Below are 13258 nucleotides of genomic sequence, written 5' to 3' on the forward strand. Positions count from 1 at the left end.
AGACGACGTGCCCAGAGGGAGGGAGAGCCCCATGTCACGCCAGAGACTCCTGCGGCAGATGTGCAAGGAGGAGGGTGGAGGTTTGCCATGAGGCGGAGTCCGAAGCAAAATGTTTGGTGCTGCAGTGGACTCAGGGTCTCCAGGGGAATTTCTCGTCTCTGCCCAGAGGGTCTCTCCCCAGGTGCTTCTGGTGCCAGCAGCTCAGCAGTGCAAATTGCAGGTGGCATCTACATCTCCCGGAGCTGGGAGTGGCCCAGTTGCGTATGGTGGAGGGCTTTATGCGCAGGACACTGCCTGGGCATCGTCTCGTTGTGCACTACAAGGACTAACAGCCATACGCTGGCCTGGGAGCAGATCTCCCTCATTAGCGGCATATCGCTCTCCAGAGTGTCCTTTCACCCAGCACTGGGACAGCGCAGAGGCATTGTCGGGAGTTGGGACTGGTGGTGTGAGTGGATAATGAATGTCCTCAGGATCCTCAGAACAAGTGCAACCTTCCCCGTGTCACCGTGCGGGTGGGGAACTCCAGAACCCAGCCTAGGTGATGTGCCAGGGCTGTTTCGCCGGGTGCAGGGTGACCTGCCGGTGTCAAGCTATGGCCGCCCGTTTCCATCTGGGCTCTACGCTGAAGTAAATGTTTACAGCTTGCGCTGCCACTGCAGCCCCCCGCTGCAGAGTAGGTGAACAGCCAGGAGGCTGACAGCAGAGATTAACTGAGTGCGCATCACAGGCTTAATCCCGCTCCTGTCAACAGCTACAGCCCACCTGAGGGGTATCAGTTATATTGGCCATAATAGGAACATGTGTCTGTGTATGGACAGCAGCAAAACTCCAACCGCGGGGGACTGGAGAGACAGGCAGCCCCAGAATTCAAGACATGCCCAATGAAGAGGTTTGTCTTTCGTGCTGGAGATTTACTTCTAAATTGTACCCAACCCAACCCAGTAAATTGTGACCTTTGGCTTCTTCTTTCACCCCACTCCCTCTTGGTAACTCAGATATTTAGCATCATCTTTGAATTCAATCAGATGAATGCCTGACTCTGAGATTCTCTTCAGGCATTTTATTTTAGAACCTCCTTTTTCAAATCAGCACCATTTCCCGCACCAAAAAATAAGAAACTTCATCTTAGAATTGCTGTGAGCGCCTCCCTAGCACCTGCTGAATGGGCAGGCCAGTGAGAGGAGGTGGGTGCGTAGGATGTAAAGCAGAATTAGCCCACCCCACACTTCTATGATTGAGTTCTTCTCCTACTGTCCGTATGATGCATTTAACCACGAGCCCTTTCTCAGGAAGAGTGCTGTGCTCCGGTAATGCCTGCGAACGTCACTGCATCTCTCGCTACTTTACATGGCCAGGCTGTACTGCCGTCAAAGTGTGAGGTGCTGCAGTTCTGGGCAACAGAAGTGCAATGTTCTCACCAGAACCATGCAGTAACGTCTCCAAAGGCCAGGGCGCAAGTCGCTTTCATTCAAAGTCTTCTTTGTGTTTGCACACACACACGTACAGGATGCAATACCCTAGACCAGAGGTGGCCAACCTGAGCCTGAGAAGGAGCCAGAATTTACCAGTGCACATTGCCAAAGAGCCACAGTAATACGTCAGCAGCCCCCGCATCAGCAACCCCCTCCGCTCCCAGAGCCTCCCATCCCTTCCAGCCCCACCAATCAGCACCTCCCCACACCTCCTGATCAGCTGTTTCGTGGCATGCAGGAGGCTCGGCAGGGGGAGGGGGAGGAGTGAGGGCATGGCAGGTTCAGGGGTGGGGGCGGGAAGGGGTGGAGGGGGGCAGGGCCTGTGGCAGAGCCAGGGGTTGAGCAGTGAGCACCCCCGGGCACATGGGAAAGTTGGCGCCTGTAGCTCCAGCCCTGGAGTTGGTGCCTATACAAGGAGCCACAGGTTGGCCACCCCTGCCCTAGACTTTACCAAAATCTCTGTTCTCCTGGCTTCTCCTAGTCTCCCTCTGCTCTTTTCATTTCCCAATAGAGCCATTTTTGTTGAAACGTCCAAAAAAGGGAAGTATTTTTCAACCCAAAACAGTCTGTCTTTCCCAAGTAATTGATTCCCAATACTTCCCCCTGAAACAGTTTCAGCCCCGAGGCTCTGTTCTGAAATTACTGTTGTCACTAGGTTCATCGCTGGGGGACAGGTAGCTACAGTGGAAATTAACACCCCACGGTTAGGAACTGCACATCTGTTGTGTGGGAGCAGGAGAAACCCTCTAGGCTTTTAACTGCCTCAGCGGATCACCTTGGGAGGATGGTGCTACCTTCGTCCGTTGCTTGGCAGAGTGAGGTGGTAGAAAAGCTTTCACTGGGCATGTTCTGATATGAGCTCACACACTTCCCATAGTGATGGGATTTTGGGGAAGGAAGGTACTTTCCTGTCTGCTGCAAAACATAACCTGCCGGAGATGATAAAACCAAGTGCAAGGGCTGCAGATCCCTGCCTGCCATGCTGCTCCCTGCCAGCAGCAAACATACAGAATTCTGAATGAAATTGTCTTTTGTTATAAAAACCTAAGCCAGTTTGCTCCATAAACCTCTGCTCATTGAATCATCTTCTCCCCTTCAGCTGAAGTGCTATTCTCTGTTTGATGTTTCAATTACTCCTCCTCAATTCCTTCCTTCTGAGACAAACTACAGACTTTAAACCTCCACCCTGAGGGATTTATTGGAGCAGAATACAGAGCTCAGTTGCTTGGGTCAGAGACATGATTTCCCCCTGAACTATCAGGGAAGATTTCAGTCTGTGGCTGCTTAAGGGGGTTGGACAGGAGGGAAATGGCTGGCTGAACTCAGTTCACATTCCACTCCTGATGGATCTGGAACTTGGCAATCCTCATACTAGCTGCCAGGAAAAAAAAACCCAGGCACGCATACAAAATACCACAACTTGCTATGCACTTAACGGCACAAAACTGAAATGCTCTGAGTTTCTATAATCAATAGAGATAATGAACTGAGGATTGCATTCAAATGAACTAGTTATCTTCCACGTACCACCAGTATTTACAAATACTTGTTTGCGGTCTCCTTGCACAGACCTGTACCCGGTGCAAGTGTAGCAAAGTCAGACTTGTCTCTGGTTCTGCGGTTTGTTTTCTAAGGAAATGGAATAAATGAATTTGAACATTGAAGGCCGACTTCTGCTCTGTTTGATACTCAAACCACTGAGAGCTGCAATTTGTCTTAAAAAATGTCACTGCCGCCCAAATTTTAACCCCCAAACACTCTTTGTTTTGTAAAAAACAAGGAACTACATGCATGAGAGTTAGAGAGAAAGCCAGCTGAAGGACTCTGGAGGCCTGGACACACACTTTGGGGATTTGATTGGTTGGTTTTGGTTTTCACTATGGTTTGTTTTTCCTACAGTATTGAAAATTAACTTGCATTGGGAATTTTTTTCAGATATTTGCCTTTTTAGCACATCTCTCTGAAATGATTGATAAGCCACCTAACTGATTGTCATGGCCCTGGAGAGGGAAACATCTTTTGCAGTTTAATATAAAACCCTCTCACTTCTCAGTTAATAAGTGTTGAAAGAAGCATAAATAGAAATAACACAGGATTTCCATGACTAACAAGATGACCACATCAGTGAATGTTGTTTGGGGTTACAAATGACTCAGCTTTTGCCTCCCTAGGGTAAGATGTTTTATTCCATTGCAAGAGAGGCTGCCAACACTACTTTGAAGGTCTGACAAACTCAATATAACTTGTGTTCAAAACTCGGAAATGTTTGAATGCACAGACAAAAAAAAAATACTTTTAAACTCTACTCCATGTGTGCAGATTTCTTAAAGATAAAGGAGCCCACAGCTTTATCCGGCTATTGCTGACTCTTTTCTTTTCAAAAGCCTTTTCAGATGTTTTCACTTTTCTGCTTGCTTTGTTGAAAGATGTAAAAATTTAAGACAACCACAAAGTAAACATTTCAAAACTTTCTATTTTGAAAATTAGTGACATTTTCAAAATCCCTTGAATTCCATTTTCAGAAACAAAGATAATTTTTTTAATTTAGTTGACAAATCATCCAGGTAGATTTTTGTTTATTCACAGCCTTTCTCTTATTTTTCAAAGAAAATAGATTTATTATTTAATAGAAACACTAGATAAGTAGATGTCTTTTTCAAAATAAAGCAGGTTTTCTTTATTAGAGTGAAATAGTAATGAACTCATCTGCTTCCAATATTTATAAAGAGTAGAGAAGGCCATTAATTCTACTGGTTGTGAATAAAACCATCTGTGATTTCTTTCCATTTGATGTGTTTTGGTTTTAATATACATTTTTCACAAATAAGTGCAGGGTTTTTTTGTGAAAATGTCACATTCAGAATCTCATAAAGAAAGAACGCAAAGAGGGGGAAACGAAATGTTTTGTTAGCTAAGTAATTTCTCACCTTGCATACAGAATAAAATCCATGCCAACTTTAACACATTAGGCGACAGAATTACACGTTCAACTCTAATGCAATCCATGACATGTTACAAGGCAAATAGAGTATGTTTTGAAGCTTGTTTTCCTTTGGGAATTAAACAGTACGTTTAACCTAATCTGTCCTGACACTTGAATTATAACATGATGAGCTTCTTCAGAGAAGCATAACAGTAGATGCCTCCTTTAAAAGCAAAGCAGAAGTTAATAAAATGGGCTAGATGTCAGGGAAAAAAGTCTAATCAAATCATGGTGTAATTCTCTAGAGAACACAGGTTCAAGTTATATTTTTTTCCACCAGAAATCTTGGAAGTCTAATGACATACTTCTTCCCAAGGTGAAATTTGACCTCTAGAATTTTGCTTGATTAAACCAAAAACTGTGAGAATACCCCAAATGGGACCACTTTGTAGTTTGACTTATGAGTGTTGGATCTAAATTAAAATGAGTATTCATCCAGCTGCTCTGCCAGACGTCATTTTACACACTTCCCAGCAACTTGCACTGTGGAGTCTGCACTGCATTGTAGTTGTCCTTGTTGTCATGCTGAATAACTGGTCATGGTGCAGGTTACACACACACTCTCCCATTTCCCTCTCTCCCTCCTCAGGAAACTTTGCTGAGATGCAGTGATGGTTAAAAAACAAACCCAAGGTAATTTTCTTTAATGACTCTCTTGACATGCCCACTTTAAATGCTGGATGTTCTGCAATGGGTGAAGCTGATATCCTTGAACTATAGGATTATACTACAGGGGCCTGATCCAATGTCCATTGATTTTAATGTGATTCTGGATCAGGCCCTCATATTTTAATCCAACCCCATCATGACCATTTGGAGAGACTTAAAACATTATGTTGCACAAAAGGGTAAAACTTCTCAGCTGATGCGCTCTGTAGCAATGCAAATGATGGAACTGTGACAGATTAATTAATCCCAATGATACATCAAGCAGAAATTCTGCAAAAGGCTCTTGCAGCCTGGTCCAGGGAGCAGAGGGTGCTCGAGCTGTTAGTGGGAAGGTCTGAGTGGGTGCTCAGCGCCATAAGCCCAGGAAACTCTCACTAAAACAAAGCCGCCCCTTAATAGGCCATTTCACAAACAAGCTCCCTGTTTCTAGCACACTCTACATGCGTTTTATGTAGACCACCTGTTTGTTAATGTGACCTCCTTTGGTTCTAAACAGTGAGAGATCAGACAGGATTTGCTGGGACCCATGAAGTGATCTATAGGCTTCAGCTTTGCTGCAGCTGAAGCTAAAGTTATTGATGTCTATTAGCAGTCCGGTTATCAGGGGAAAGCAAAGAGGGCTTTCAGGGAAACTTGCATTAACATTAAGTAGTACCAGATAACTTTGGCGCATGTGGTATTAGGCCTAAGCGATTGTACTGATGGTGTGTTAGTGATGATACAATACCTCACTTAGAAATTACCATTGTCATTAAGGGACTGTAACAAGATGCACATAAGCCCATATGCAAAACCCTTCTTATTTAGTTTTTCTCTCCCTCTCTGTTATAACTAGGACTTCAACTTCCACAAGCCCAGAGGTCCTGCTCAGGAAGGCGTTACCCAAGACAGATCTGCAGCTCTCCTTCCCAGTGGATGCCCGGAGTCTTCCATTTCATACTCCCCTATTCCCATCTTCCCAGCCCCTCACAGAAATCCCTCCTACCTGGGCAAATCATGAGCTGGAAGCTCAGAAAGGTCAGGCCTGTGGAATTTCCCTCATCCAGTGACCCTCTGTGCCCTGCCCAAGAGGATCTTACAGCCCCTCAAAGGAGTCCCTGACATGTTTCTGACAGACAATGGCTTTTGGATTAACTGGAAATTCTCAGGAAAACATTTCCATTGTCCTCAGTTATTTGGGGGATTCTTATTTAAAAAATGAAAACCTGAAAAAAAGGAAGGCCACAAAAAGCAAGGGGCAATGTTTTCCTGTATCTGTTATTGTCCTGTGCTAGGGGTTCTGGCTGAGTCACTGCTTGTGCGCTCTGCTCTTTCCTGGAGCTTTGCTTACACATATTACACTGAGCTTTTATATTTTCAGCTTTGTTTACTCTTGAGTCATCTTCTCTTTACCTTTGTCAAAGCTCACAGTGTAAGCAAGAGCTGCTGTGTGGCTTAGGTAAGATGAAATGCCTTTAGACGGTATTTTGAATATTATAACGTTATTTTGCTAGACTTATTTGAGTCCTGCTGTTGTGGGCTGTAAGAGCAACTGTTAAAAGCAACTGTCTGTGATTTAAAGTTTAAAACTAACCCATCCCAGTGTCTCTGGGCTTTCAGAATGCTGTCTCCAGCAAGCACTGCTGAGCCCACTAACAACATAGAGAGGATTTAAGAAAAAAGAAAGAAACCTTGAATTGTAAAAAATAACATATTGTTAGTTAGTTTCCAACACGTTCTATTTATTGCACACAAAACAATGGCCATGGCTCGTGCAGAACCTTATGTGAAGGACAACCTGTTGCTGTCTACACGTTAGACATCTAGAGTGTCCTATCAGACAAGCTAAGGAAAGCAGGCAGTTCTCTGTGTGGGCGTATAAGCCTCTCCCACTGAAGTCTTTAATTGCAATGGGATGTAGCAGTTTGTGGAGCTGGCAGCTTTCCTGCTGGGGACTGTGGGACCATCATGCTGCTGCCAATGGATTTTCTTCTGGATTCTGCAGCAGGAGGCCTGCGCTTTTCTGTGGCTGCCTGAGTTCTGGACTTTTCATGAGAAAATTACATCAACGCACATGCACAAAGGAAAGAAAGAAAACAGGCCTTACTGGTTCAGTATTGAATAGCAGACTGATAAAAAAAGGTCTTACTCAACTTGCTCATATTTTATTTTTTAACTTAGTTGTGGTCCAGAATTGAAGGGGAGATGCCTGGCCAGACAATGGCGCTCAGTCTGGCTGTCCAGTAGCCACCTGATGCATTTGCTAGGGGTAGCTAGTTGTGTTTGCCTAGGCATAGGCACATGTGCGAAGCCAGCGCTTCCAAGGGTGAATGAGATGATATTGGTGGGGGAGGCTACATTACATGTGTTTGTTAAAATTCAGAACAATGGTAGCCAAATAAAAGCAGCATAATTCTACTGCTTAATACCAAATGTGTGTATGTCTAGAAACCCAGTACTGTATCCTTTGGAAATGAGCACTTCATACATATACCTGGTTTACTCACATCCCTAAGGGACTGGCACAACCCCAAAGGGGAAATACTGAGGGGAAGGACAGGCAATGACATTTAATGGCTGTTGTGTCTCCTCCCTAGAAAACCTCTGCTGCATGCATCATACATCTGCTACTTTTCATGCCAAGTCTCTGACATATTATATTTGCACATTCTGGCCCTAATATTGTAATAGGTGCCAATGAAAAACCATTCAGCAACTCACTGTATGTGAGAAAGAGCTGGAAATTACAGTGGGAAAATGTGTGTGCGCATTTCGAGCAGAGTCAGATACACACAGGGTGTGGGCAATAAAGCCAAAGATCCAACATGACTCATTAATTCCCCCTTTCAAATTCTATGTCACAGGTTGAAGAGTGAAAGATGGGTGTCAGCGTGTGGCTGGCCCTTTAAGGGAGTTGAGCCCAGCCTCACCTGTGATGGATCAGCTGCCTCCCAGCTGAGGCAGATCAGCTAGGACTCTGGTGCTATAAACCCAGCAAGCAGGGCTGGGGGCTGGAAGGGTTCTGGTGGAGAGTGGTGCTTGATGGAAGGGGAGTTGTGCCTGGGGCAGGGCTGGGAGCAGAGTGACTCCCAGGCAAAGGGTCTCTAGGAGAATTGGAAAAGAGCTTCCAGGAAGCTCCTGGGTCAGGGTGGGGGGCAGAGCAGAGTCTGTGGCTGACCCTCAGGCAGGGGGCCTGGAGTGTGGAGAGCTGTAGGGCATAGATAGGCCCCTGGGGAAGACCCTGGATTGGGGGCAGGGGTGATTGATGTAGGATTTGTTACCAGGTTTATGCAGAAGACACAAAGCTGAGGCCCTGAGACAAAGGGCCTTGCTCAGAGCCAGGGTGTGGTGGCAGGGCTTCCTGGGCTGAGGGAGCAGGCCTGGGGCTGACAACAGAGCAGTGGGAAAATTAACTTGTGTGTGTGGAGCTTAGTTAAGGTCAATGAACACACAGACAGCTGCTCCCTGGAACAACCAAGGACATTCCAAGAGGTGCACAACACCCTGCTCAGGCACACAAGCAGTGTCCCTGCTAACTAGTGCCTTGCACGCGAGGTGCTGTGCGCTCCTTGGGAGCTGCCAGTTAGAGCATTTTGTTTCAAAAGTATAATCGGAGTCAGTATGGCACAGGCCACACACTCCCTTTGTTGCTGAACTGGACAAATTAAATTGTATCAGTTTGGGGTGGAGGAGGGGCTAAATACACCCATGTTAGTTTCATTTTCACCTTAAATTGTGACACCTTTGGTGCAGGTGGCTTCACTAAGTAGGTCACAATGTCCGTGTCTCAGAGCAGAGTGCTAGGTGCTTTTTCATGGCCCAATGTTGCGGGAACACTATGCTTGGATTGTGTACTAGATACACTGAAGCTGAGGGCGCTAGGCTGTCACTGTCTGCACACAAGGTGCCTGAGATGGCCATAATGTCTGTAGGTTAGAACTGGTTTATCATGCCCACAAAACACCCTCAGACACTCAACCAACAAGCCAAATGCCCAAAGCCAAAAAGTACATGGTAGAAAAACTTCACAGCATCTGGCCAGCCCCTGCTGGATCTTTCTGTGGTCCCCAGATCACTGGTAGGACACATGCAAAACTTTGTTTCAAGTACAGTATGAAGAGTTTGTTTAGGGATGGGGATTGCAGGTTAGTTTCCCTCACAAGGGGAGACAGGTATTAGAATGAAATCTGCCTCCTCTTGCCAGGGCTTCTCATGAGAGACAACTGTGGTGCTTGGCAAAAATAGCTCTGCAGCCTGTATGCATTTCCCAGCAGGGTGCAGATTCATGACATCCCTGGTTTCCTTGGCATGCAAACTTGTACCTAATTTCTTCTAAAAAGGGCCGGAAGGAAGTAAGCAGATGTTACTATTAAAAGCATTGAGTATCAGCAGCTCCTGAGATAGTCAGTTCCTTAATTAGCTGATCCGACTGTGGAAAGCAAGGTGTCTCCCAGCTTCTTAGTAATGAAAATAAGACCTCCAAGGTTAAAAGACATCTTTTAAACTGCACCAAGTTTATAGGTTGCAAAATGTTCTTTAATCAGCAGCTCTAATTCTGAAGCATTTGCTGCCATTTCTAACGGCTGAATACTTGGTTTCTCTTCACAATAAACTCATTCAAAATGGTCTCTTTAAGCCTTAAACCCATATATCTCACGATGATTCGCATTAGCTCTGCTCCCAGGAATCTCAACACTTTCCAACATTATTTTAACATTGTGAAAATGAACCCTATTCCCCCCCCCCTCCCAGTTTTTCATTCTCCATTTGACATACTTTCATCCTCAGGTGTTTTCCAAGTCTGGCAGGAGCCAAAATTTGCAAAAGTGGGCACCATAAAGGGGCCTTGAAAGTTAGAAAGTGTCCCTGGGTCGCTTCTCTGTCTTTGCTCCAGCCGCACTGGCAAGCCTGACGTCGGGACCCATCCATGCCTAGAGATTGGCTGGCAACCTGCTCCTACTATAAAGAGCGGGGAGGGGAAGGAACACAGCCATTCTTCAAATTCCACCACACCGGAGCGTGGGCGTGGAATGTGGTTAGTTCTTTCAGTTGAAGGGATATTTAGAAACTGGAAGGCACTGTCAGTTCGATTAGAGTAAACGGATGACAGGTAAGATTTTGAGCAGAGGTAGCAGCGCTACAGGACAGTGGGGCATTTCTTTAAGTGCTTTACAGTTAATATTAAAAGAGTTTTTTAGATCCAAGACCCAACCAGTGTAAGCTGAGAAAAACTTTCCTGGTAAAGTTTGGTTCTTTATGCTCAAAATGTGACCAGACAAAGTTTAAGGGGAATATTCAAGGGGAAAGGGGTGTGCGCAGAGGGCAAGTTTTACTACCCAGCTCTCCCTGCCCGCTCACTTACACAACTTTCAAAGAGGGAAAGCCAAAGCCGCCTCCAGCTGAACTAAGCTTGGCACAGGCTGGGCAGGGGAGAGAGGCACCCATTCGAAAGCTCCCCCCCCCCGAGGAATGGAGGGCAGCAGCCTAAGCAAAGGCCATGAGAAGGATTTAGCTGTGGATTCAGCAGTCCAGCATCTCTGCAACACTTCCCTCCTGCCATGTGTCACCTGGGTGTATAATCATGGGTGGATGTATTTGAGCATGGCTATAGTTATAACAGCTGACAAGTAGTAACTGCTAGAAATATGTCTGTGTGTGCACCAGTGAGGCGGGGGCATTTTGTGATAAATTGACCCTAAGCTGAATTGTTTGTTTCTGATTTTAAAGAGTAAAACGATTGGGTCTTGGGGCAGTGGTGCAATGGCTGTTTGTGTGTCACCATAACTTGGGGGTGGGGTGTTAGTTTTGTAATTTTTTAAGGCGGCAATTTATTTACTTCATTGCTGCTTCCTAGAGGGCTTTCTGACATGCCCTTCATTTTAATCCTAATCTGTGTCATTGACTAAATGTACCTAGTGACTCAGAACCAAACAGAGCCCAAAATATTTGTCAGAGTTCTAAGAAGTGTCATTGTTTTTCTCGGTTTCCTCAGCCTCTGCCCCTTCTGGCTTCAGCCAGGTCTGGAAGCAGAAAAAGTGAAATACAGCTAGTGAGGCTCTCATGAAATCTCACTGCATGGAAAGCAAGGCATACTGCAAAACCCCTGTGGCAGTCTGACCTTAAGAGCTACTGATCTACCCACCCATGGCTTTCCTAACATGCTTACCCCTGTGGTACCTTAGGTCCAGCCTGGTTTATCTAACAGAGTCAGGATACTTTACTTCAGGCAAACCTCTAGATTGCTTGAGGTTCTCCATCACTAGTGAAGTACTGTGCTGCTGAAGGCTGGTGGGTATAGGTCCCCCAGGGATCTTTCATGGTGCTAGGAGAGCCATTGTCAGCTCAGTGGCAGCTTATCAGAAGAAAAACTGCAAAGGATCAAAAATAGAGGTTGAACAGAGATTCCGTTTCTCTCTGAGTGTGTCTGATGTTCAGTGCTCATAGCAGTACGGCTCCTGGCACCACATGCATTGCCACAAATATCACTGAAGCTTTGGGGTTGCTTTGTTAAATCATTTGGCACTGAGCACTAACACACAGCTTTCCCTGAGATAGCATGGCTCCTTGGGATCTGGATAGCCAATGCTCCATCTGGAACCCAACCTGATGAGCTACAGTTCAGCCCTACCTTCACATTTCCTTCCTTTTACAAGTTTAAATCAGACATTGGCCATTCCTGGGGCTGAGACGTGTGAGGGGAGGAGAGGATTTCATTTTCTTTCTTTTCTTTGTAAGTTGCCTGAGAAAACAGTCCTGGGATGCGTGAAAGCATTTGGGGCTTCTCATGTCAGTAGAGATCAGGACAGGGATGATTCTATTCTATTCAGTAGAGATTCTTACACCTACAGTCTTGCAAATCTGCTTTATCTCCACGCCCCATGTTTGCAGATTAGATGAGGATACAAATTTTGTATCCACGCAGGGCTCTACTTATACTGGGCTTGTCACTGTAGTATCTGAGCATTCTGTAGTCATGCATTAAGTGATGGGACCAGCACATGTATCGTGTTTGGTCTCTCATCATCTCCCTGGGGGGGTGGGGGGAGAGTGTGTGTGCAGTAGAGAGTTTTGCTTAGTCTCACTTAGTTGTCCCCTGTTAATTTCAGAAGAGTTAGGCCTGATTTTCACCTGGGTAAATGAGCTCCAACTGTGGCCCTTTATGCAATAATAATACTGACCAGCTGCACCTCACAGAGGTGTTGTGATGTGTGAGCAGTTTCTGTTAGCAAATCACTTTGAGATCTTTGAGCGAAAGATGCTGTTGTTCTGCAAATGTTGTGCCATTAAAAGGTACAAAATTTAAAAACCGGAAATGCAGTGTTTTTTCCACCACTTACTGCTTCCACATATTCGGGAAACTCCATGTCCTGTCATTGCAGACATTCTCTCTATGCTCGACTGGGGAATGGACCTGGAAATGCCTTGGGCCTCCTCATTCTCTCAGTTGTGCATGTGCAGCCCCCTCGGACATCCCTGGGAGTTACACACACATACAACTGACAGGCTAATTGGGCAGCTTGTGGGAACTGATGATGCTCAGCATTAGAGAGGAACCTGGCAGTGTCACAACTAAGGATGCAGGCAAATTCATTCTCTCTAAAAATGGTGTGTGGGGGGGGGATAAGTAGCTAAATATTTTAGTTTCATTTTTAAAAGAATATAAAAACATCTTTATCTCTAAATATCCTTTTCACAAAAAAGAAAACATTCACTCTTATCAGATTCTATCATTTAGCATTTTCTTACATAGTTATATAACCTTCAGGAAAAAACAGTTTTCTGGACATTGAATAAATGAAACGTGCACATAATTTTGTGGTGGGAGGGAAAGGGAGCATGCATGCAAATACAGGAACTATCAAAATATTATTCATATAATGAATGCATTATACAAAATGAAATTATTATTTTTAATCTGGTTCTGCCAGACAGCTAAGAGGCAGAAGGCACCTTTGTGCCAGACCCTTGGCTAGAGCAGAGACGTGTGTAGTGCATGTTGGGGTGGAAAGGTGGCATGTAGCTCCCCTGTGCCCTCTCCCAGTCCTGCATATGTTGTGTACAGGGCCAGCCCCCGGCCAGTTTAGAGCAGTCCTCAGGCTGATCTAACTGAGACCAGCGGCTAACAGCCCCAAGGGGCTTGGTGCACATCGGA

Source organism: Mauremys mutica, chromosome 18, assembly GCF_020497125.1.
Source record: "Mauremys mutica isolate MM-2020 ecotype Southern chromosome 18, ASM2049712v1, whole genome shotgun sequence".
NCBI lineage: Eukaryota > Metazoa > Chordata > Testudines > Geoemydidae > Mauremys > Mauremys mutica.